At 47.4% G+C, this 21,238-nt stretch overlaps 1 protein-coding gene across 1 annotated transcript in view; it reads right to left on the bottom strand.

Annotated features, from left to right (window-relative positions):
* NWD1 (NACHT and WD repeat domain containing 1) overlaps positions 1 to 19,966 on the bottom strand; it is a 122,942-nt gene extending 102,976 nt beyond the window's left edge. The window contains exon 1 of the mRNA XM_029614195.1: positions 19,902 to 19,966. The gene's annotated coding sequence lies outside the window, so the exon portion shown is untranslated. The remainder of the gene's footprint in view (positions 1 to 19,901) is intronic.
* Positions 19,967 to 21,238: the final 1,272 nt, after the last annotated feature.

The following is a 21,238-nucleotide window of genomic DNA, read 5'->3' on the forward strand; positions in this document are numbered from 1 at the left end:
CTGGTTCCAGAACCCGAACCCAGTTACAGTATCTCTACTGTCCTAGTCTGGTTCCAATTTCCTGTCCTGATCCACAACCCACCTAAGTCCCAGCGGCCCGGCCCCTACGGGCTCCTCCCGGGGGGGCTTCGGCTTCCAAGGGTGAAGCCGCCTAAGTCCCAGCGGTTGGGCTCCTACGGGCTCCTCCTGGGGGAGTACCATCTTCCAGGGTGAAGAGCATCACGTCCTGCCTGAACATCTGCCTCCCGGCCTACTACTCACTAGAGACATTGACCATCTTTCCCAGTCTCCAGCAGGTCGGCCCAAGGGTCCACTAAACTGAGACTCCCATAACAAAGCTGAGTGAAAAATAATTTTCTTCAATTTGTTTTAAATGAGCTACTTGCTAACTTCATAGAATGCCCCCTGGTCCTTCTGTTATCTGAGAGAGTAAATAACCGATTTACATTAACTTGTTCAAGTCCTTTCATGATTTTGTAGACCTCTATCATAACCCCCTCAGTCATCTCTTCCCCAAACTGAACAGCCTAACCTCTTTAGTCTTTCCTCATAGGGCAGCTGTTCCAAGCCCCTTATCATTTTGGTTGCCCTTCTCTGAACTTTCTCCAGTGCAACTATATCTTTTTTGAGATGCGGCGACAAGAACTGCACACAGTATTCAAGTTGCGGTCTGACTATGGAGCGATACAGAGGCATTATGATATCCATCATTTTATTTGCCATTCCCTTCTTAATAATTCTTAACATTCTGTTTGCTTTTTTGATCATCACAGCACACTGAGGCAACGATTTCAATGTATTATCCACTATGACGCCTAGATCTCTTTCCTGGGTGGTAACTCCTAAGATAGAACCTAACATTGTATAACTAGAGCAAGTGTTACGGGCGCGTCCACCACGCCGCTGACGGCCGAGGGTGGAGGCCCTCGGGTACTATCGTAGGCGCGAGGAGCACGGTCGTCTCTAGAGCAGGTGGTGTGAGCCCTTGGGCCACGGCAAGACTCAAGGAAGAGCCCCAAGCCACACCGTGGGAGGTGAGCCGGTGCAGGCATGGTGAGGCAGGCAGGAACAGAAGCAGGGGATAAGGAGCGGAGTCTGACCCTCAGCCGGACCTGCACGCCCATAGCAGCCAACACTGGGATGTTGATTGATGAACAGTCCTCCGACTGTTCCAAGCCCTTTCGGACCTGCCGCTGGGTACGGCATAGGGCGGCAGGCCGGACAGAGGACGAGGGCAGACAGAGTCCTCAGTACACAGAAGACATCTTAGACGAGGGCTGGTGCAGACATCGTAGACAAGGGCTGGTGCAGAGACATCAGAGATGAGGGCTGGAAGGAAGACATGGGCACTGTCCCTCAGGGCGCAGGACTGAGTCGCGGATCACCCCATCCCATACGCGCCCTACACAGCCCAGGAAGGCTGGTCGTGGACCACGCTGAGATCGGGAGAGCGCAGGGAAGATCCAGGCGAGAAGGAACTCCGATGCCGGGACCAATGACATCCGAAGCCCCGTCAGCTGGCAGGAAGGGAAGCTCCAGAGCACAGGGACGAATCCCTCCTGTTGGCCACTCCAGGGCCCAACAGGACAGAAGGCTCAGGAGCCAGACGAAGACATAGGGCAGAACATCCGGAACTGGATCAGGAAATGGAACAGGTACAAACATCAAGGCAACTTCAGAGACAGGACCGGACAGGGAGCCATCGAAGCACAGACGACCACGGAGGACCTGGATCAGCAGACAGGACACAGCAATGTGCAACGCCAATCCGAAGGCAAGTAGGAAGTGAAATGAGAGTCCTTTTATACTGCAGTGTGCAGGCAACTCCCTGGGAGGAGTTCACCTGGACCGCCCCTTGCTGGCCCTATAACTGAGGTGGAGTGCCACGGGCCGGCCCCTAGGGAGAAGGGCGTGGCCGGAACCAGGAAGTCCAAGCGAGCACAAGCAAGCCACAGGCAGGCCTCAAGAACAGCTAGGCCTCCCAGGCCCTGGAGCAAATCCTGGATGATACACAGGCGAGGCCCTGGCTACGCAGCAGCCTCCGGAGGAGAAGGTGAGATACCTCCTGTAGCGCAGCAACAGGGGGGATCGTAACAGCGAGGGTTATTTTTCCCTATATGCATCACTTTGCATTTGTCCACGTTAAATTTCATCTGCCATTTGGACGCCCAATCTTCCAGTCTCACAAGGTCCTTCTGCAATTCATCACAATCTGCTTGAGATTTAACTACTCTGCATAATTTTGTGCCATCCTCAAATTTGATCAACTCACTTATCATACCCCTTTCCAGATCATTTATAAATATATTAAAAAGCACCGGTCCAAGTACAGATCCCTGAGGCACTCCACTGATATCTTTTTCCAGTGTGAAAACTGACCATTTAATCATACTTTCTGTTTCCTGTCTTTTAACACTCTTGCAATCCACAAAAGGATATCGCCTCCTATCCCATGACTTTTTAGTTTTCTTAGAAGCCTCTCATGCTGGACAAGGGCCTTCTGAAAATCCAAATACACCACATTCTACCGGTCACCTTTGTCCGCAGTTATTCACCCCTTCAAAAAAATGTAGAACATTGTGAGGCAAGACTTCCCTTGGGTAATCCTGTTTGCTGTGTTCCATCAAAACCCCAATATTTAAAAAGGTCTCCAGGGGCGATCCGGGAAACTACAGACCGGTTAGCCTGACTTCAGTGCCAAGAAAATTAGTGGAAAGTGTTCTAAACATCAAAATCCATGAACATATAGAAAGACATGGTTTTAATGGAACAAAGTCAGCATGGCTTTACCCAGGGCAAGTCTTGCCTCACAAAACTGCTTCACTTTTTGTGAAGGAGTTAATAAACATGTGGATATAAAGGTGAACCGGTTAGATATAGTATTCTTGGATTTTCAGAAGGCGTTTGACCAAAGTTCCTCATGAGAGGCTTCTAGGAAAAGTAAATAGTCATGGGATAGGTGGCGATGTCCTTTCGTGGATTGCAAACTGGCTAAAAGACAGGAAACAGAGAGTAGGATTAAATGGACAATTTTCTCAGTGGAAGGGAGTGGACAGTGGAGCGCCTCGGGGATCTGTATTTGGATCCTTACTTTTCAATATATTTATAAATGATCTGGAAAGAAATACGACGAGTGAGATAATCAAATTTGCAGATGACACAAAATTGTTCAGAGTAGTTAAATCACAAGCAGATTGTGACAAATTGCAGGAAGACCTTGTGAGACTGGAAAATTGGGCATCCAAATGGCAGATGAAATTTAATGTGGATAAGTGCAAGGTGATGCATATAGGGAAAAATAACCCATGCTATAATTACACAATGTTGGGTTCCATATTAGGTGCTACAACCCAAGAAAGAGATTTAGGTGTCATAGTGGATAACACATTGAAATCGTCGGTTCAGTGTGCTGCGGCAGTCAAAAAAGCAAACAGAATGTTGGGAATTATTAGAAAGGGAATGGTGAATAAAACAGAAAATGTCATAATGCCTCTGTTTGCCGCTCCATGGTGAGACCCGCACCTTGAATACTGTGTACAATTCCTGGTTGCCACATCTCAAAAAGATTATAATGTGATGGAGAAGGTACAGAGAAGGGGCTACCAAAATGATAAGGGGAATGGAACATCTCCCCTATGAGGAAAGACTAAAGAGGTTAGGACTTTTCAGCTTGGAGAAGAGACGACTGAGGGGGGATATGATAGAGATGTTTAAAATCATGAGAGGTCTAGAACGGGTAGATGTGAATCGGCTATTTACTCTTTCGGATAGTAGAAAGACTAGGGGGCACTCCATGAAGTTAGCATGGGGCAACATTTAAAAACTAATCGGAGAAAGTTCTTTTTTACTCAACGCACAATTAAACTCTGGAATTTGTTGCCAGAGAATGTGGTTAGTGCAGTTAGTATAGCTGTGTTTAAAAAAGGATTGGATAAGTTCTTGGAGGAGAAGTCCATTACCTGCTATTAAGTTCATTTAGAGAATAGCCACTGCCATAAGCCATGGTAACGTGGAGTAGACTTAGTTTTTGGGTACTTGCCAGGTTCTTATGGCCTGGATTGGCCACTGTTGGAAACAGGATGCTGGGCTTGATGGACTCTTGATCTGACCCAGTATGCCATTTTCTTATGTTCTTATGTTTATCTAAATGTTTTGTGTTTCTGTTCTTTATAACAGTTTTTCATGATTTTCCTGGCACTAAAATCAGGTTCACTGGGTCTATAAGTTATGGTGTTGTTAGAATACCAGTAGTTTTATGTGGACCCAGTTTGTAGAATAACAGCTTTACCTGGGTTAGCCAAGAAGACAGCAATCCTGCACCCAATAATGGATTGTCCCGATCCACCAGAGTGGACAACAAGCAAGGTAGATCCAGAGGCAGTCCAAATCTCCAGGGCAGGTGGCAAACAGGGTAATCCAGAGACAGTCAGAGTTCAAAGGCAGGCAACAGAAAAGTCAAATCCAGAGACAGTCCAAATCCAAGAGCAGGCGGCAAGCAGGGTAATCTGGAGACACTCCAAGTTCAAGGGCAAGCAACAGACAAGGCAAATCCAGAGACAGTCCATATCCAAGGGCAGGCGGCAAGCAGGGTAATGCAGAGACAGTCCGAGTTCAAGGGCAGGCAGCAGGCAAGGCAAATCCAGAGACAGACCAGGTTCAAACAAGAAAGCAGCGATCACTGAAGGAAGCACCAGCACAAGTGAACCTGTAGCCGAGGCAAGGGCTTATGCGGAGCTGTCTGCTTAAGTATTGGTTTTTTCCAAAGCTAGGTGCGAAGAGTGCTGGGAGGAACACTGATGTAAGGGGTGGGGCCCAGCCACATCAGTCCACGCAGTGCGCCGCGGCGCACGGCCCTGCCAGACACGGCCCCGATCATGTCGGACTGTCGAGGACAAGATGGAGGTACAGGTTTGTCTTCTAACAGTACCCCCTCCGCAAGGGTCTCTCCCCCATCTCCAAGGCCTGGGTTTCATGGGAAACCGTAAATGGAATTAATTGAGGGGCCTGGATGTTCTTGGTGGGTTCCCAGGAATTCTCTTCTGGACCGTAGTTTTTCCAGGAGATTAAATATTGGAATGACCTCTCTTTTTGTCTGACGTCCAATATCTCCTCCAGTTCATATTGTGTATCCTCCTCTACTAGGACAGATGACTGTTGCTTAGACCTTCTGGAAGACCAAGTCGATGTTGCAGGTTTCAGGAGAGAGATATGAAAGACGTCATGAATACAAAGTGTGCGAGGTAACTGTAATTTATACGTAACCTCCCCGATCCGCTTGTCAATAAGAAAGAGTCCCACAAAGTGAGGAGCGAACTTCAACGATGGCATACGAAATCTAAGGTTGCGAGTGCTCAACCAGACTAAATCTCCAGGACGGAGCTGAGGAGCTGATCTTCGTGTCTTATCTGCTTGTTTTTTAGCTTTGATTGCAGCCTGCTGTAAAAGCATATGAGTGTGTCTCCATAAATCCTTTATGTCCTGGATAGCCAATTCCACCACAGGACAGGCTGAAGAGGTCCCGACAGCTAGTGGTATCCCGGGGTGTCATCCAAATACCATATAAAAAGGGGAAGACCCCATGGCCTGTATGTGATGATTATTATGGCAGATCTCTGCCCAGGGAAATAGCAAAGACCAGTTGTCCTATTGTTGGTTAATATAGCAATGTACAAAGGTTTTAAGAGATTGATTAGTCCGTTCTGCCAGACCATTGGTCTGGGGTGATATGCTGAAGAAAAGTCAAGTTGTATACCAAACTTTTTACATAGGTTCTTCCAATATCGTGCTGTAAATTGTACTCCTCTATCTGAAAGGATATGTTGAGATTGTCCATTAATTCAGAAAATGTGCTGCACGAAGAGCTGGGCTAATTTTGACGCCGAGGGTAGACCAGGAAGAGAGATGAGGTAAGCCATCTTAGAAAACCTGTCTACTACGACCCAGATGGTATTGTTCCCCTGCAATAAAGGCAGATCTGTGATAAAGTCAATGGCAATGTGAGTCCAGGGTTTGTTGGGTATGGGTAAGGGTTGCAGTAAGCCCCAAGGTTTAGTCCAGGGGGTTTTGTGAGCAGCGCAAATGGAACAAGACTCCATGAATTTCTTAGTATCCTATTTCCACTGCAGCCACCAATGGTGGCGGGCCAGGAATTCTTTGGTGCGATGGAGTCCCGAGTGACCAGCAAAACGAGACTCATGGACCCAACGTAACACTTTCTCTCTTAATCGTTTGAGAACCACAGTTTTCCCAGGTGGAATGGCAAATGTAGCGGCAAGAGTCGATCATATGTTGAGGAGGATCCAGAGTGTCCCTGGGCAGAAAATGTCTCGATAGGGCATCTGCTCTCAAATTTTTTCTTGCTGACTAGAAGAGAAGTTTGAAATTGAATCCACTAAAAAATAGCGCTCAGCGGGCTTGTCGTTGGTTCAAACGTTGAGCATGTGTGAGGTATGCCAAATTCTTGTGGTCTGTGTAAATTTGGTGGTGTATTTTGCCCCCTCCAACAAGTGTCGCCACTCCTCTAATGCTAGTTTAATAGACAGGAGTTCCATGTCCCCGATGGCGTAGTTCTTTTCAGCTGGGGAAAAGTTTCTAGAAAAATAGGTGCAAGTGACCAATCCCTTGTGCTCTGATTGTTGTAAAAGGATGGCTCCAATGCCCAGAGCAGAAGCGTCTACTTCCATAAGGAAAGGTTTTGTCAGATCTAGTCGTTGCAGACAGGGGTCCTTTATGAATTCTTTTTTTAATTTCTGAAAGGCTTGAATGGCCTCTAAGCCCCAATTTCAGACATCGGCCCCTTTTTGTGTCATGGCTGTGAGAGGTGCTACTAAGGTTGAGTAACCAGGAATAAATTGTCAGTAATAGTTCGAGAATCCCAAGAATCGCTGCACAGTCTACTGGTTGCGGCCAAACCAGGATTGCTTTGAGTTTTTCGGGGTCCATTCGTAGACCATCCTGGGAAATAATGTAACCCAAGAAGGGGAGCTCTGTTTTGTGGAACATGAACTTCTCTAATTTAGCGAATAATTTATTCTCTTGAAGTCGTTGCAGAACCTGTCGAACATGGAGGATGTGTTGATCCAAGGATTTGGAGAATATCAGAATGTCATCCAAATAAACGAGAACGTGAGAGTAAAGAAGGTCTCAGAAGATATCGTTGATCATGGCCTGAAAAAATACCGGAGAATTGCATAATCCGAAAGGCATTACCAAATACTCGTAATGCCCGTCACGAGTGTTAAAAGCTGTCTTCCATTCGTCCCCTTCTCGAATTCTTATGAGATTGTAGGCTCCCAACAAATCTAATTTAGTAAAAACTTGAGCACCTTTAAGTCGATCGAATAATTCAGTAATAAGAGGAATTGGGTATCGTTTTTTTTCGAGTAATAGCATTTAGGCCTCGATAATCAATACACGGCCGTAGAGACCTGTCTTTTTTTTTTTTTTTTTTTAACAAAAAAGAAACCTGCCCCTGCCGGAGATGAAGATGACCTAATGAATCCCCAGGCTAGGTTTCCTTGGATGTACTGATTCATGGTCTCTGTTTCTGGTCCTGAGAGTGCATAAACTCTTCCACAGTGATGGACTCTCCCTGCAAGCAGGTCAATACCGCAATCGTAGTCATGTTGGGGAGGCAGTTTCTCAGCCTCCTGCTTGCTGAAGACATCCGTGAAATCTGCGTATTGATCGGGCAGTTTAGATAAGGTGGATTTCATACAGAAAAGATTTCTGGAGGGAGGTTTTATGGAAGACAGACAGTTCTTATGGCAATCAGAACTCCAGCTGGCCAATTGTAGTGTTCCTCAGTCTATCCTTGGCTGATTTATTTATTTATTTATTTTTAGATTTTTATATACCGGTGTTCCTATATGAAATAAAGATCACATCGGTTTACATTGAAACAGAACATGAAAATTGCCAAAAGGCATTACATAGAACAAGGTTATGAAACTTGGAACAGTGTACATAAGTTCAAAATTTAACAATAACGTTGTAACATTGATGACCAAAAGATAAAGGAGAAAAAAAAAAAAAAAGACTTAAACAATTAAGTTGACAGGTCTTATTGAGCACTGATGCAGTCTTAACCAAGGCAGCCCCAGGATGATTTGGTTGAATGAGGAAGGCAAAACATACAAACGGATAGTCTCTTGATGTAGGACTTCGGTAGTCATAGAAATGGGTTCTGTGATGTGCAAAATCCTATCACTGAGAAGTTGTCCCGAAACTGAAGAAATAACGAGAGGCACCTCTAGTTGTTTAGTGGGGATTTGAAAGTGTTGGACTAAATTTTCTTCAATAAAATTCCCTGCTGTGGCTGTATCCAGAAAAGCCTGCAAGTTAATGGATTTTTGGTCAATAGAGAGTGCCACGGGAATCAGTATCTGTTGAGAGGACGTTGCTGGACCCAGGGAGGCCTCTCCTACCCACCCTAGGTCTGAGAGTTTCCCGACTTCTGGGGACAAGTTTTAGCTTAATGACCAGTACCCGCACAGTAAAGACATAGGTTCTTTCTACGTCGTTGCTGCCGTTCCTCTATGGATATCCGAAATCAATCAATTTACATAGGTTCCTCAGGGGTGGAGGAAGTCTCCTGTGGTTGGGAGGAGATGAGTAGTCGTTGAAATGAGGGGGCTAAGCGCATAGGACATCGAAAGGTGCCTTTCTCTCAAGAATGCTCTTGAAATCGGAGGTCCAGATGGATAGCTAGTCGGATTAAATCTTCCAAGGAACCTGGTGGGTCCCGACCAGCTAGTTCATCCTTTATATTATCTGCAAGATCCTGTCGAAAAATGGCAGTGAGACTCTCTCTCCCCAGCTAAGCTGGGGCATTTCAGAAACTGCTGAGGCAGAGCACCCAGGTTCATCGAAGACCAGCCGAAAGTCCTTAAGAAATTGATCTAGATTGTTCAGTCGTCACGCTCCCAGAGGGGAGAGGCCCACGCCAGAGCTGATCCTTCTAGGAGGGAGAGGATAAAAGTGACCTTCGCTTTATCCATGGGAAATAATGGTGCTGGCAAGGAAAAATGCATCTTGCATTGGTTAATAAAACCACAGCAGAGCTTCGGATCTCCATTGAAAAGTGGGGGAGAAGGCAAATGAAGGACGGGACTGGACGAAGAAGTCGAAGGTAGTGGATGAGGTGCTACTGCCAAATCATCCATATGAGCCACCAATCTCTCCAATACTCTCGTTACTTGATCCAGGACCCCCTGCTATTGTTGTACTCGTGTCACAAGTCTTGGAATAGCCTGTAAGGCTGTCGGATCTACTGGATCCATGGCCTCGGCTATCTCTAGAATACCAGTAGTTTATGTGGACCCAATTTGTAGAATAACAGCCTTATCTGGGTCAGCCAAGAAGACAGCAAAACCCAGTAATAGATAGTCCCAATTCACCAGAGTGGACGACAAGCAAGATAGATCCAGAGGCAATCCAAATCCCCAGGGCAGATGGCAAGCAGGGTAATCCAGAGACAGTCCGAGTTCAAGGGCAGGCAGCAGACAAGGCAAATCCAGAGACAGTCCAAATCAAGAAGGAAGCAGCAGACAAGGCAAATCCAAGAACAATCCGAATCATGGGGCAGGCAGCAGGCAAGGCAAATCCAGAGACAGTCCAGGTCAAAACAAGAAAGCAATGATCACCGAAGGAAGCACCAGCACAAGTGAACCTGTAGCCGAGGCAAGGGCTTATGTGGAGCTGTCTGCCTAAGTACCTTGGGAGTTACCAATCTGTTATGATTAAGCAGTGTTTGGGTGGATTCTTGGGTACTGTGGCAGATGACTACGCCCACGGGGAGGAGCCCCGTGAGGCGCCACAGTACTGGGCTAAATGCAGACGCACAAACACAAAGTTTAGTTCTTTTATTAAACGGCTTGATGTATACCACCAGAGGTGGCAGTAGTGAGGTTATCTGGAAGTAGCAGTCTCAGGACCCTCGGCAGAGGGGACCCTTCTCACCCCGTTGGTACAGGGGAATTCTGGTGCAGGTTTCCCAGCAAGGTAGTACTGTGGATGAGATAGACTGAGGGTTAGATTACTCACTAGATGGTTGCTGTTAGTATGTAATTCCACCAGGTTGAAGAAGTTAGGTAGCAGCACCGAGGCAGGGAGAGCAGGCCCTTGAGGAGTGAGTACCTGATCCCTGTAAGGCACCTGAAATAAAGCAGAGGGCCCCCGAGGAGCGGGTATCCAGGTTAGCAATACCCCGAAGGGCAGAGAGAGAGCTTCCAGTGGCAGCAGGGAAGCGGCAGAGTGATTAGAACCGGCCGAAACCAATCCTTTGCTAACTCAACGAGCTAGCAACTTAGTACAGGCTACATACCTGGATGGTGTGACGTCAGTAGAGGGGAACGCCCCCGAGGTTCGCGCCAATGCTGGAATAAAGACGTGGGTGGCATGCGTGCGCTCACCCTAGTAGGCCCTTGAGAGAAGCATGGCGGGAGGCAGCACCATAGCCGTTCCTGGACACCAGAGAGGTCAGTTTGTAGACGCGGCGGCAGCCATTTTCCCTAGGGATGCGGGAGGAGCCGTGAACAAGGTGAGGCAAATGGGGCGAAGCTGTCTAGCATTGACAGACGTAACACACGGAGCCTCTATCTTCACCAAGTTAGACTTACGCGGAGCCTATAACTTAATGCGTATTCACCCTGATGACATCTGGAAGACTGCTTTCAACCCCTGAGATGAACATTATGAATATTTAGTGATGCCCTTCGGCCTTTGTAACATACCTGCAGTTTTCCAGCAAATGATTAATGAAATCTTCAGGGATCTCTTGTACATCAAAGTTGTGGGGTACCTGGATGACATTCTTATCTTCTCCAAGGACCTGGCCACACACCGTACTGATGTTCGTACTGTACTTTAACGTCTTCAGGAGAACCATCAGTTCACAAAATTGGACAAGTGCCTGTTTGAAAAATCCAGCTTGTCCTTTCTGGGGTACATAATCTCCCAACAAGGGTTCTCAATGGATCCTGTAAAACTAAAAGGAATCCAAGACTGGCCGCAACCCATGGGCCTGAAGGCACTTCAATGTTTTCTAGGATTCATGAATTACTACCGCCACTTTATACCGCACTACTCTACATTGGCGGCTCCTCTTACAGCTTTAACCTGTAAGGGTCAGGACGCCCGAAACTGGACCCCGGAGACTATTTCTGCCTTTCATCGCCTCAAAGAAGCTTTTGTAACTGGATCCTGTCTCCATCATCCGGACCCTAATCGCCCCTTCCTGGTTGAGGTAGATGCCTCTGCGATAGGAGCGGGGGGCGGTCCTGAACCAACGCTCTGCTTCCGGATCCGTGGTCCCGTGTTCCTTCTACTCGCGCAAATTCTCTGCTGCAGAACAAAATTCTCTGCTGCAGATCAAATGCTGCAGAACAAAATTACAGCATTGGAGACCACGAGTTACTCGCCATCAAGCTGGCTTTGGAGAAATAGCGCTCATGGCTAGAGGGCACCCAACATAAATTTACAGTGTTCACAGATCATAAAAACCTGGAACACTTGAGCCAAGCCCAAAGTCTCAATGCCCGTCAAGCCCGATGGGCTCTGTTCTTTTTCAGATTTAACTTCGAGCTTCGCTACTGCCCGGCAGAGAAAAATCTCCGGGCAGATGCCCTATCACGTTCATTTGAACCTGAAGACAAACCCGATGAACCCGGTCATATTATTGACCCAGCCTGCCTTTGTCTTTCAGCTACTCATCCTGTTCTTACTGGGAAAACTGTGGTGCCCCTTCGACTCCATGAAAGAATCCACCAGTGGGCACATGACTCTAGGTTTGCCGGTCACCCAGTGCGAGCGCAAACCCTAGCGCTGCTTCAGCGGTTCTTCTGGTGGCCCACTATGGTCTCTGATGCTAAAGCTTACAACGATTCCTGCAGTACCTGCGTTCAACAGAAACCCCCGGTCGGGCAACCTTGGGGTTTACTCCAGCCACTTCCAGCTCCCGAAGAACCGTGGACACATCTTCCCACGGATTTCATCATGGATTTGCCACCATCTAAAGGCCACATGGTCATACGGGTTACAATTGACAGATTCTCCAAAATTGCCCATTTCGTTCCACTATCGGGCCTACCATCTGCACCTGAATTGGCATGCCTGTTCTTTTGACACATCTTCCGACTACACGGCTTACCCAAGGACATTGTTCTGACAGAGGCCCACAATTCATCGCCAGATATTGGCGCGCCCTTTGTAAAAAGTTTGGCATTAACATCAGCTTAACAACAGCATACCATGCTCAAGCCAATGGACAAGCCGAGCGTACAAACCGCTCATTGAAGTCCTTCCTCTGCGCATATACAAACAACCGTCAGGACAATTGGTTGGAGCTTCTTCCTTGGATGGAGTTCTCCCACAACTCCCACATTGCCGCTGCCACAGGTACGTCGCCCTTTTCCATCATTTATGGAAAACAACCACAACCACCGCTACCCATACCATTGTCGGTGCCTTCTCCTGCTGAGCAAGCCACTGCCGATGCCCTCAACGCACTTTGGAACCAGACAAATCTTTGCTTATACCAAGCCGCTTCCTGAGCCAAGAGATCTGCTGACAGCCATTGACGCTCAGCTCCTGAGTTCCTTCCTGGCCAGAAAGTCTGGTTAAGCACCTGTTATATTCGACTCAAGACACCTTCTCAGAGGTTTGCATGAAGGTATTTTGGACTTTTTCCAATCATTCGTTGTGTCAGACCAGTAACTTACCAACTCTGGTTGCCGCCTATATTGGGAATCCACAATACGTTTCACGTATCACTCCTAAAACCTGTGGTTCTATTCTGGCCTTCACGAAAGGCTCCTGCATCTCCTCCTCTGGTCGCGGAGACCAACACCACTTATAAGGTCCACGAGTTCCTGATGTCCACCGTAGGGGGCGCCGGTGGGAATACCTCCTTTCCTGGGAGGGTTACTGGACAGAAGATTGCTAACCTGGTTTGACCTCTGCATTGCCTGACTACTCCGTTGCCTCTCTCCAGCCCCGGACCTCTGCATTGCCTGACTATTCCGTTGCCTCTCTGTCATGATCCACTATGCTGGTGGGAGGAGGGTGTCAATCTGATGTATTCCGTAAGCGGACTTAGCAATCTGTTGTTGTAGACTGCCGGAGATAGTAGCTAGTGGATCCTTGGGCCGGTGGCAGATGACCACGGCCCCGGGGGAAGATCCCAAGAGGGACCACCGGCTAGGCTTAGAGTATGGAAACAGACACACACTAGTTCTTTTATTAAACAGGTCTTGAAACCACCAGAGGTAGCAGTAGTGAGCTGAAGTGCCCAGTAGGGCTGAAGTAGCTCAGATACTGTAACAGCGATCCCTGGATGGCTGAGCTGTTGAGAAACTGTAGAAAGTGAGTAGGCAGGGTATGCAGAGTTCATGAACAGAACTAGATGACAACACTCACAAATTGGTCTCAGGGAGCTCAGGAGCTGGAAAGGATATGCCCTAGAGGAGCGAGTACCTGGTTCCAGGGAAAGCTCTGAGAGAGCGATTGTAACTCACAATGATGTAGATAATGATGACTTCCAGGCAGAAGAGAATCAGCAGATAGTCAAGAACGAGGACCCTCGAGGAGCGAGTACCAGTTCCTGTTTGTAACCTGAAAGGCAAAGAGAGAGAGAGCGAGGCCCCCGAGGAGCGGGTACTTCTGGTAAGTCCGAGGAGGCAGAGTAGCTTAGGCAGGGAACCCAATCTGAACCTTAGCCCTTGCTAACTCAACTAGTAGTGATATCAGAGACCTTTAAATATCGGAAGCGGATGATGTCATCTCAGGGGGATGCCCCTGAGGTTCGCGCCCTTGCTGGTACTTCATTCGGAGCGCGCGTGTGCACGCGCCCTAGGCTTCAAGCAACATGGTGGATCTGCAGCATCGAGCCGGCACGAGGATGCTGGAGAGAGATGGCAGGGAGATGCGGCAGCCAGCCGTCCTTCAGATCTGGAGGGAGTCACCACAGAAGTAAAGAGGGCGGAGTGAAGACGTCGGGCAGCGACGGTCGCAACACTCTCTCCAGCCCTGGATCTCTGCATCGCTTGACTATGCCGTTGCTTCTCTCCAGCCCTGGACTTCTGCTTCGTCTGACCATCCTTTTGACATTCTCCTCATCTAGACCTCAGCCTTCCTTGCTACTGCTTCCAGACTGCCGCCAGCCCTGATCCCAGCTTGCTTAAAGACACCTCTTCAGCTTTTGTTCTGGATGTGGTTCATTCAGGCTTCGGCTTGCTCTTGCTCGGGCGCCCTCTGTCAGACTGTATTCCTATTGGTGGCCGGGTCTCCGGGACTTCGCCTCGTCCAGTACAGACTGATACCTACATTAGTTGCTGCCTCTGGGCTGATCTTGATCCACCCATCGACGACCACAGACGGAGGCCACCTAAGTCCAGCCGGCCCCGGCACCCAAAGCTCAACCCACGGGGAACGAGGGCTGGTATTGGTGAAGCGCCAGCCAGCCTCCGTCCATCAGCCTTCTCTGCCTGCCGACGGTGGGGACCCATAGGATCCCTCCTACGGGTAACGTCAACCCCACCTTGGCCCAAGGGTCCACCTCCGGCGCAACATGCCCTAATTCTAATGCTTCATTAGTATCCATCGAAGATACCTCCCTCCGAATCATGCACTGCTCAGCAACTGTTGACTTTGCCTTTTCATTTAGTTTAAAAGCTACTCTATCTCCTTTTTAAAGGTTAGACTTCCCTTCCCCAAAAGATTCCCCAGTTCCTTACAAAACTGAATCCCTCTTCCTTGCACCATCATCTCATCCACGCTGTGAGACTTCGGAGCTCTGCCTGCCTCTGGGGACCTGTGCGTGGAACAGGGAGCATTTCAGACATTGCTATCTTGGAGGTTCTGGATTTCAGCTTGCTATTTAAGAGCCTAAATTTTGCTTCCAGAATGTCCCTCCCACATTTTCCTATGTCGTTGGTGCCCACATGTACCACAACAGCTGGCTCCTCCCCAGCACTGTCTAAAATCCTATCTAAGTGATGCTTGAGGTCTGCCATCTTCACACTAGGTAGGCATGTTACCAAGCATTCCTCATGCCCACCAGCCACCCAGCTATCTACATTCCTAATAATCGAATCACCAACTATGAGGGCCGACCTAACCCTTCCCTCCTGAGCAGTAGCCCTGGGAGATACATCCTCTGTGCGAAAGGATAATGCATCACCTGGAGAGCAGGTCCTTGCTACAGGATCATTTCCTGCTGCACCAGGTTGATGATCTCTGATCATGAGACCTTCCTCCAAGGCAACACCAGGGCTTCCAGACTGGAGTTGGGACTTGGCTACTATGTCCCTGAAGATCTCATCTATATACCTCTCTGTCTACCTCAGCTCCTCCAGGTCTGCCACACTAGCCTCCAGAGATCAGACTCGTTCTCTGAGAGACAGGAGCTCTTTGCATCAGATGCACATGTACAACTTCTCACCGGCAGGTAAAAAATCATATATGTGACACTTGATGCAAAATTCTGGGAGGCCCCACTCTTGCTGCTGGACTAATGCCTTCATCTTAAATTTGTTTTGTTCCTAGCTAAGTTTTAGGCTGCTATGGGAGTTGGAATGCATACAATGAGGGTCCTTTAAATGTATAAGTGTATTCACTATATATATCTGGTAGTGACCTACAAGGGAATGATTAAACTCTTGATATGATGTGGGGAATTTCTGATTACAAAGGCTGATTACATTTTTTTTTAGTATCACCTGCCTATAAATTAAAGAATGAGCTAGGAGTGAACAGGAGAGGAGTGGGAGAGTTGGGAAATACAAAACACATAAATTTCTGTTTTTTGCTGCCTGACTACCTATTTAATACAAAACACACAAATTTCTGGTTTTTGCCTGCCCTCTGACTAGCTATTCAATACAGACACACAAACAAACTAAATAATAAACCCCATTAGTTTACTTCTCCCCATTACTTTTAAGTTTAAGAAATTTCGTCAAGCAGTACTTACCAATTCTTTTCAGCCACCAGCAAGGTGATCCTCTCCTCTCAATGCTCATTCTATTTCCCATTTTTAACCCACTTTCTGAAGAAAGAGAAGTAGGTGTATGAGGGTGCAGTTGCATGTGTGTGAGTCCCTAATAACTTTTGTGTTTGGTGTCCTATCCACACCAAATATTCAGGACATGTCAGGGGTTTCAAGAAGATCCGGACAGGGGTATGTTTTTGGGATCCATGTATGCATGTGGACATGTTCGCACACCTCCATTGGTTCTGCATGGAACTTTCTTGTTTGCTTTTGAGGATGGAAGTTCTGAAGGACACAGGAGGCTGCAGATCTGTGCTGGGCTCCCCCTCCATCACCTACCTGTTCATGGCGGTGGCTGGATTCAGAAAGGAAAGACATGGGCTATAAAGATCTTCAACTCAGATTATAATCTCTCTGGGTCAGGAACTGTCTTCCCTGTTGTTCTTGTATGATTCCAGTTACTCATTTACGATATCCCTGTGTTGTGATAAGTGTCCTCTGAATAAGCTAATACCACTATGTAAATAACACACACATTAATAAGAATAATTTTTACTGAATTTTCTGTAAAAATATCAGAAAAGATCTGAATAGAACTTTAAGAACATGTTACCAATAAAAACAATATTAATTCAGAAATATGATCAAGCCAATGAGAATAAAGTTTTTCCTGAGCATATGTAAAATAGTATCAGACCCAGTCTGCCTGCAGAACCTGAGAAGGTTTAAAGCAACAGTACCAGCCAAATATATATATAATTCAGTTAAAACAAACAAACAATCTTAAGACAACCCATTCACCTTTTGGTTTGATTTATTTAATTCCTGAGCAAGGCTTTTGTAATTTAGCTTTTTAAAATGTCTCCTACAGAACTGGATCCATCATTACAAAGCTAAATTAATTGAAGAGCTACTATGCTGATCTTCCTCAGAGCCCTGAAAAGGCATCACACCAATACATGTAAAGCATGAATACAGCACAAACAACTGAAGAGGGGATCTTAATCAAAGGCCCAGGCAGGGTTGACATGACTGAGGTGGCAAGCCTATGTGTGAATGTTAGTGAATCATAGACAATCCTAGGGAAACCACCTGGATGGACTTTCTCAGCAAATATTCCGCTATCCTGACTATGTCTGAATATAGACCTCGAGATTTCCCAAGATCAATCTAGGGCAAGGCTTCCCAAACCTGTCCTGGAGACTCCACAGCCAGTCGGGTTTTCAGGATATCCACACTGAATATGCATGAGATAAATGTGCATATACTGAGTCTCCATGGTATGCAAATATATCTCATACATATTCATTGTGGATATCCTGAAAACCCGACTGGCTGTGGGGTCCCCAGGACAGGTTTGGGAAGCCCTGACCTAGGGCATTTGACCATATTAGAATATGGAATAGACTTAGTTTTTGGGTAATTGCCAGGTTCTTATGGCCTGGATTGGCCACTGTTGGAAAGGGGATGCTGGGCTTGATGGACCCTTGGTCTGACCCAGTATGGCATGTTCTTATATTGAGCAATCTGTCACTACACTAATAGGTCATCCTACTTCCCACCTCTTGCTCACTAGGAGGGTGGCCCTCCTCCCCCCACTTTTCCTCAGGCCAGTCACTTCTACAGACCTTAACATCAGCATCAGCATCACTGTGATTATTAAAAAGACAAACTGACCCTTGGCAATTCTGCAGGCCACAAGATTGTCCACCTATGACCAGAGGAAGGTGTCCAAAATGGTGTGGGGTCTGCACCAAAAGACTTATGAAATTAGACTGGAGGACCTAAATATGTATATCCTGGAGGAAAGGAGAGATAAGGGGAGAAATGATGCAGGCTTTTAAATAATTTATATAAATGATGCCCAAGAATCAAACTTTTCTGATGGAAAGGAAGATGTAGAACCAGGAGGTCATGATCTGAAACTCCAAGGGGGTAAACTCAAGAACATCAGCAGGAAATGTTTCTTCACGGAAAGAGTGATGAATACATGGAGTGCCCTCCCAGAAGAGGCAGTGAAGACAAGAATGGGCATGGGAGGATCCATAGAGGCTGGAGAATGGAAATGAAGAAACGGAGTAACCTCTGTTACACCTAAAGTTAACATTTCCGTATGGGAGTGCCAGCAGGAAGTGGCAGTTATTACCGTTAACAGTAGGCATGGAGGTAACCTGCACAAAGCAGCAGCTATGACCATAAACAATTGGCTGGGCAGACTGGATGGACCATTTGGAGCCTTTTCTGCCATCGTATACTATATTACCATGACCAGCCAGCATTATGTAGCAAGTGCCTTCCTCCAACCCACTTTGTGGTCTCGGGGGGAAAATCCACGTGGAATCTGGATGGAGAGGATCGGCCACTGCCGTGCACAGAGGCGTGTCTGCTTCCTGCTCGCCTCTTTCCTCTGCGACATTACTCCAGGCTGCAATCTGTGCTTCCTCCAGCCCCCTCTGTGCACTCGGGCTCACTTGGTGCACTCGGTCCTTCACAGTGTTGGCAAATGTCATTGTTTCGAAAAGCTCCTTTCACCCGGCGGGCTTGGAGGCCTCCCCTAGGACGCAGGCTGCGCAATGGTCAGTCTCCTTTTCAGCACGATAAAGTTGATTTGGTAAATCAACATCTTTGCCAAAGAAATGACCAGGATCTGGGGAAAGAGGAAGAGGGGAGGGTGAAACCTGGAGTGAGACTCAGAGCTGACACCGTTTTCAGTGAGGGATGGGCCAGGGAGGCCAAGGAGAAAAGTGTCAGCTTGCCGGAGTTTTATGAATGGGGGAGAAGGGCAGGTGAGTAGGATATGCCCTCTGTTTTCCTCTTCCCTGACTCCCACCACCATTTAACCCCTGACTCTCTGCTTTCTCTTTCCTCCCGTCCTTGGCTCTCGCCTTTTCACCTTAGTCACAACCTCCTCTTCCCTTCCACCTTTTCCTCTTGCCCCAGTAAAGCTGGTGGAGATGAGAGAGAGGGAATCTAGGACCTTCTGGAAAAGGAAGAGTGTGTGTGACACAGTGATGGACTTGAGAAGAAAGGAGCCGGGCTCAGGAGCTGCTGCTTTAGGATCAGATCCTGAGGTACCCAGCCGAAAAATTTGAGTGTTTCTTCCTCTCTCGCACACGGTAAGAGTCAGCTGTGCTGTGCTGTTTGTCAGTTGTTCCCATAGTCACAGAAGATATAATGCAAATAACTATTGTTATTTGCATTATATCTTCTGCTCTGTCCCTGGCTTCTTCCTTGCCTCACAGTTCACTGCCTACCCCCCTTGTTCCCATTTTATGTACTTTCCACCTGTCAGTTCGGATGTAAACCGGCATGATGTTGCACACTAATGTCGGTATGTAAAAGTGTTAAATATATAAATAAATAGTCACTGCTGCCCTGTTTAACCCTGACTACAGTAACAGAACTGTTTGTTGGGTTTTTTTTTTAAATGGAGTTTTAGTCCAGAAGTTTCCTCTTGCTCCTTTGGTCTTCCAACTCAAACAGTACCAGTCCCACCAAGTACTAATTCACCATAAATCTGTATCCGGAGTATCCCTCCCCCACCCCTGATTTCCGTTTCCTCCTCCCTCTATAACCCAGCTATCACAGTCAGTGTCCTCGGGAGGGAGACCTGAATCCCACCTGCCGTGCCCTGAATCCCAACCATGGCTGTTGCATGAGAGCTGGTAGACCCCCCCTCCCTCCTAGGGGCTCCGAGCTCTAACTCTGCAGCATCCCAGGCTCCAGCTGGCCCAGGAAGCAGAAGCCACGGTTACTACTAGCCCAGCTTGTCCCAGCCATAAAGTGGCTATCACCAGCTCTGACCACCTAGTGAGAAGCTCACTTTCCATCATTGATTAGATCAGGAATACGCAGCGTTTTCTTTTCACTCCGCTGGGTCTGATTTATTCATTGCAGTATGGAGCTCACCCACCTCCAGCAAGATCAGGCCCAGGGCTATCCCCGCCAGCAGCAGCAGGTTTGCCTTCCCCCAGGAGACGATCCTATCCACGCAGCCACGCACGTAGATCCTGTCTTCTGCTTCCCAGGTCTTCAAATTCTGGGTTTTGTAGCCACACATGGTATTGATAATGGTCTAAAGAGAAAAAGCAGTGATTAGGCAATTATCAGAGACCAAGTACTGCAATATCCAACAATAAAGTAAATCAGCTAAAAAAAAAAAAAAATCACTGGATGAAATGAAACCCACAAAAGGTGAATGAATGTTTAGGGGTACCAGCTTCTGGACTGTTCAGCTCCTCACTGCCAAAGGAAGGGACATTGTAGGTGAGGGCATAAGGAAAAACTGGCCCACCCATTTAACCCAGTTGAACTCCTCCCTGGTTTTCTGCCAGTTTAGGTGATGGATTCCCATACTTAAACCAACAAACTGCTCCCTCCCCAATTCTTTCACCCCACCTCTCAACCGTGTTCCTACCATTGTCCTCTCTATCTGTCCCTAGCGTGTTTAAATTCTGTTACAGTCCAGACCTCCTCCTCTGGTAGGCCAGTCCAGGCCTTGTCATCTTCCTGCTTGCTTCTTACAAGTCCCAGACTTCATCCAACACTTAGGTTCCCTCCCAGGACCTTAATATTCCTAAGAGCTCACATCTAAATGCTTATCTTAACAAGGGTATCATCCACATCTGTCCTAGGGCGCTAGCAATCACGGCCCGGCTTTGGACAATGGTCGCTGAATCTCCTGCCATCTCCTTTTGCCGAGGCTCTGTATCTGACGGATTATTCACCTGCTTCTTCTCCTGGATACAGCAGGAGTAAGGCACAGCACAGCGCTCCAGGCTGGGGTTCGAATCCTGGCACTCGAAATAAATGTTCAGGGACCAGTCAGTATAGGAGCTCACTCCGCAGCACTCAAACTGGAAAGCAAAAAAAAAAAAAGTGACTCTTCAGAGGATCCAGCAGCCAGAGCGGTGGAAGGAGGAGCCGAGTCACTCCCAGGCTCTGGAGCAATCAGGCCCGGGGGTGAGAAGGCAAGCTACCTGTTGTAATTTTATTTAAACTCTTCCAGTCTAGATTTGGAAAACAGGTTGGTTTGGGTTTTTTTTTCATATTACCTTCTAACTGACTAGAAGGGTCTGTGTCTTTATCTTCATGATCACTGGGTTTTAATATTGCTCTGCCAGTTTCTTACTGTGCTGACAGTGCAGATGGGAGATGGCATATCACAGCTCTTAAATCTATTTTAAAGAGTTTCGACTAGTTTTAAAAGGTGTTGAAATTATGCAGAGCTAATGTGGGGTGGGGGGGGGG

Source organism: Rhinatrema bivittatum, chromosome 8 (assembly GCF_901001135.1).
Source record: "Rhinatrema bivittatum chromosome 8, aRhiBiv1.1, whole genome shotgun sequence".
In the NCBI taxonomy this organism is placed as follows: Eukaryota; Metazoa; Chordata; class Amphibia; order Gymnophiona; family Rhinatrematidae; genus Rhinatrema; species Rhinatrema bivittatum.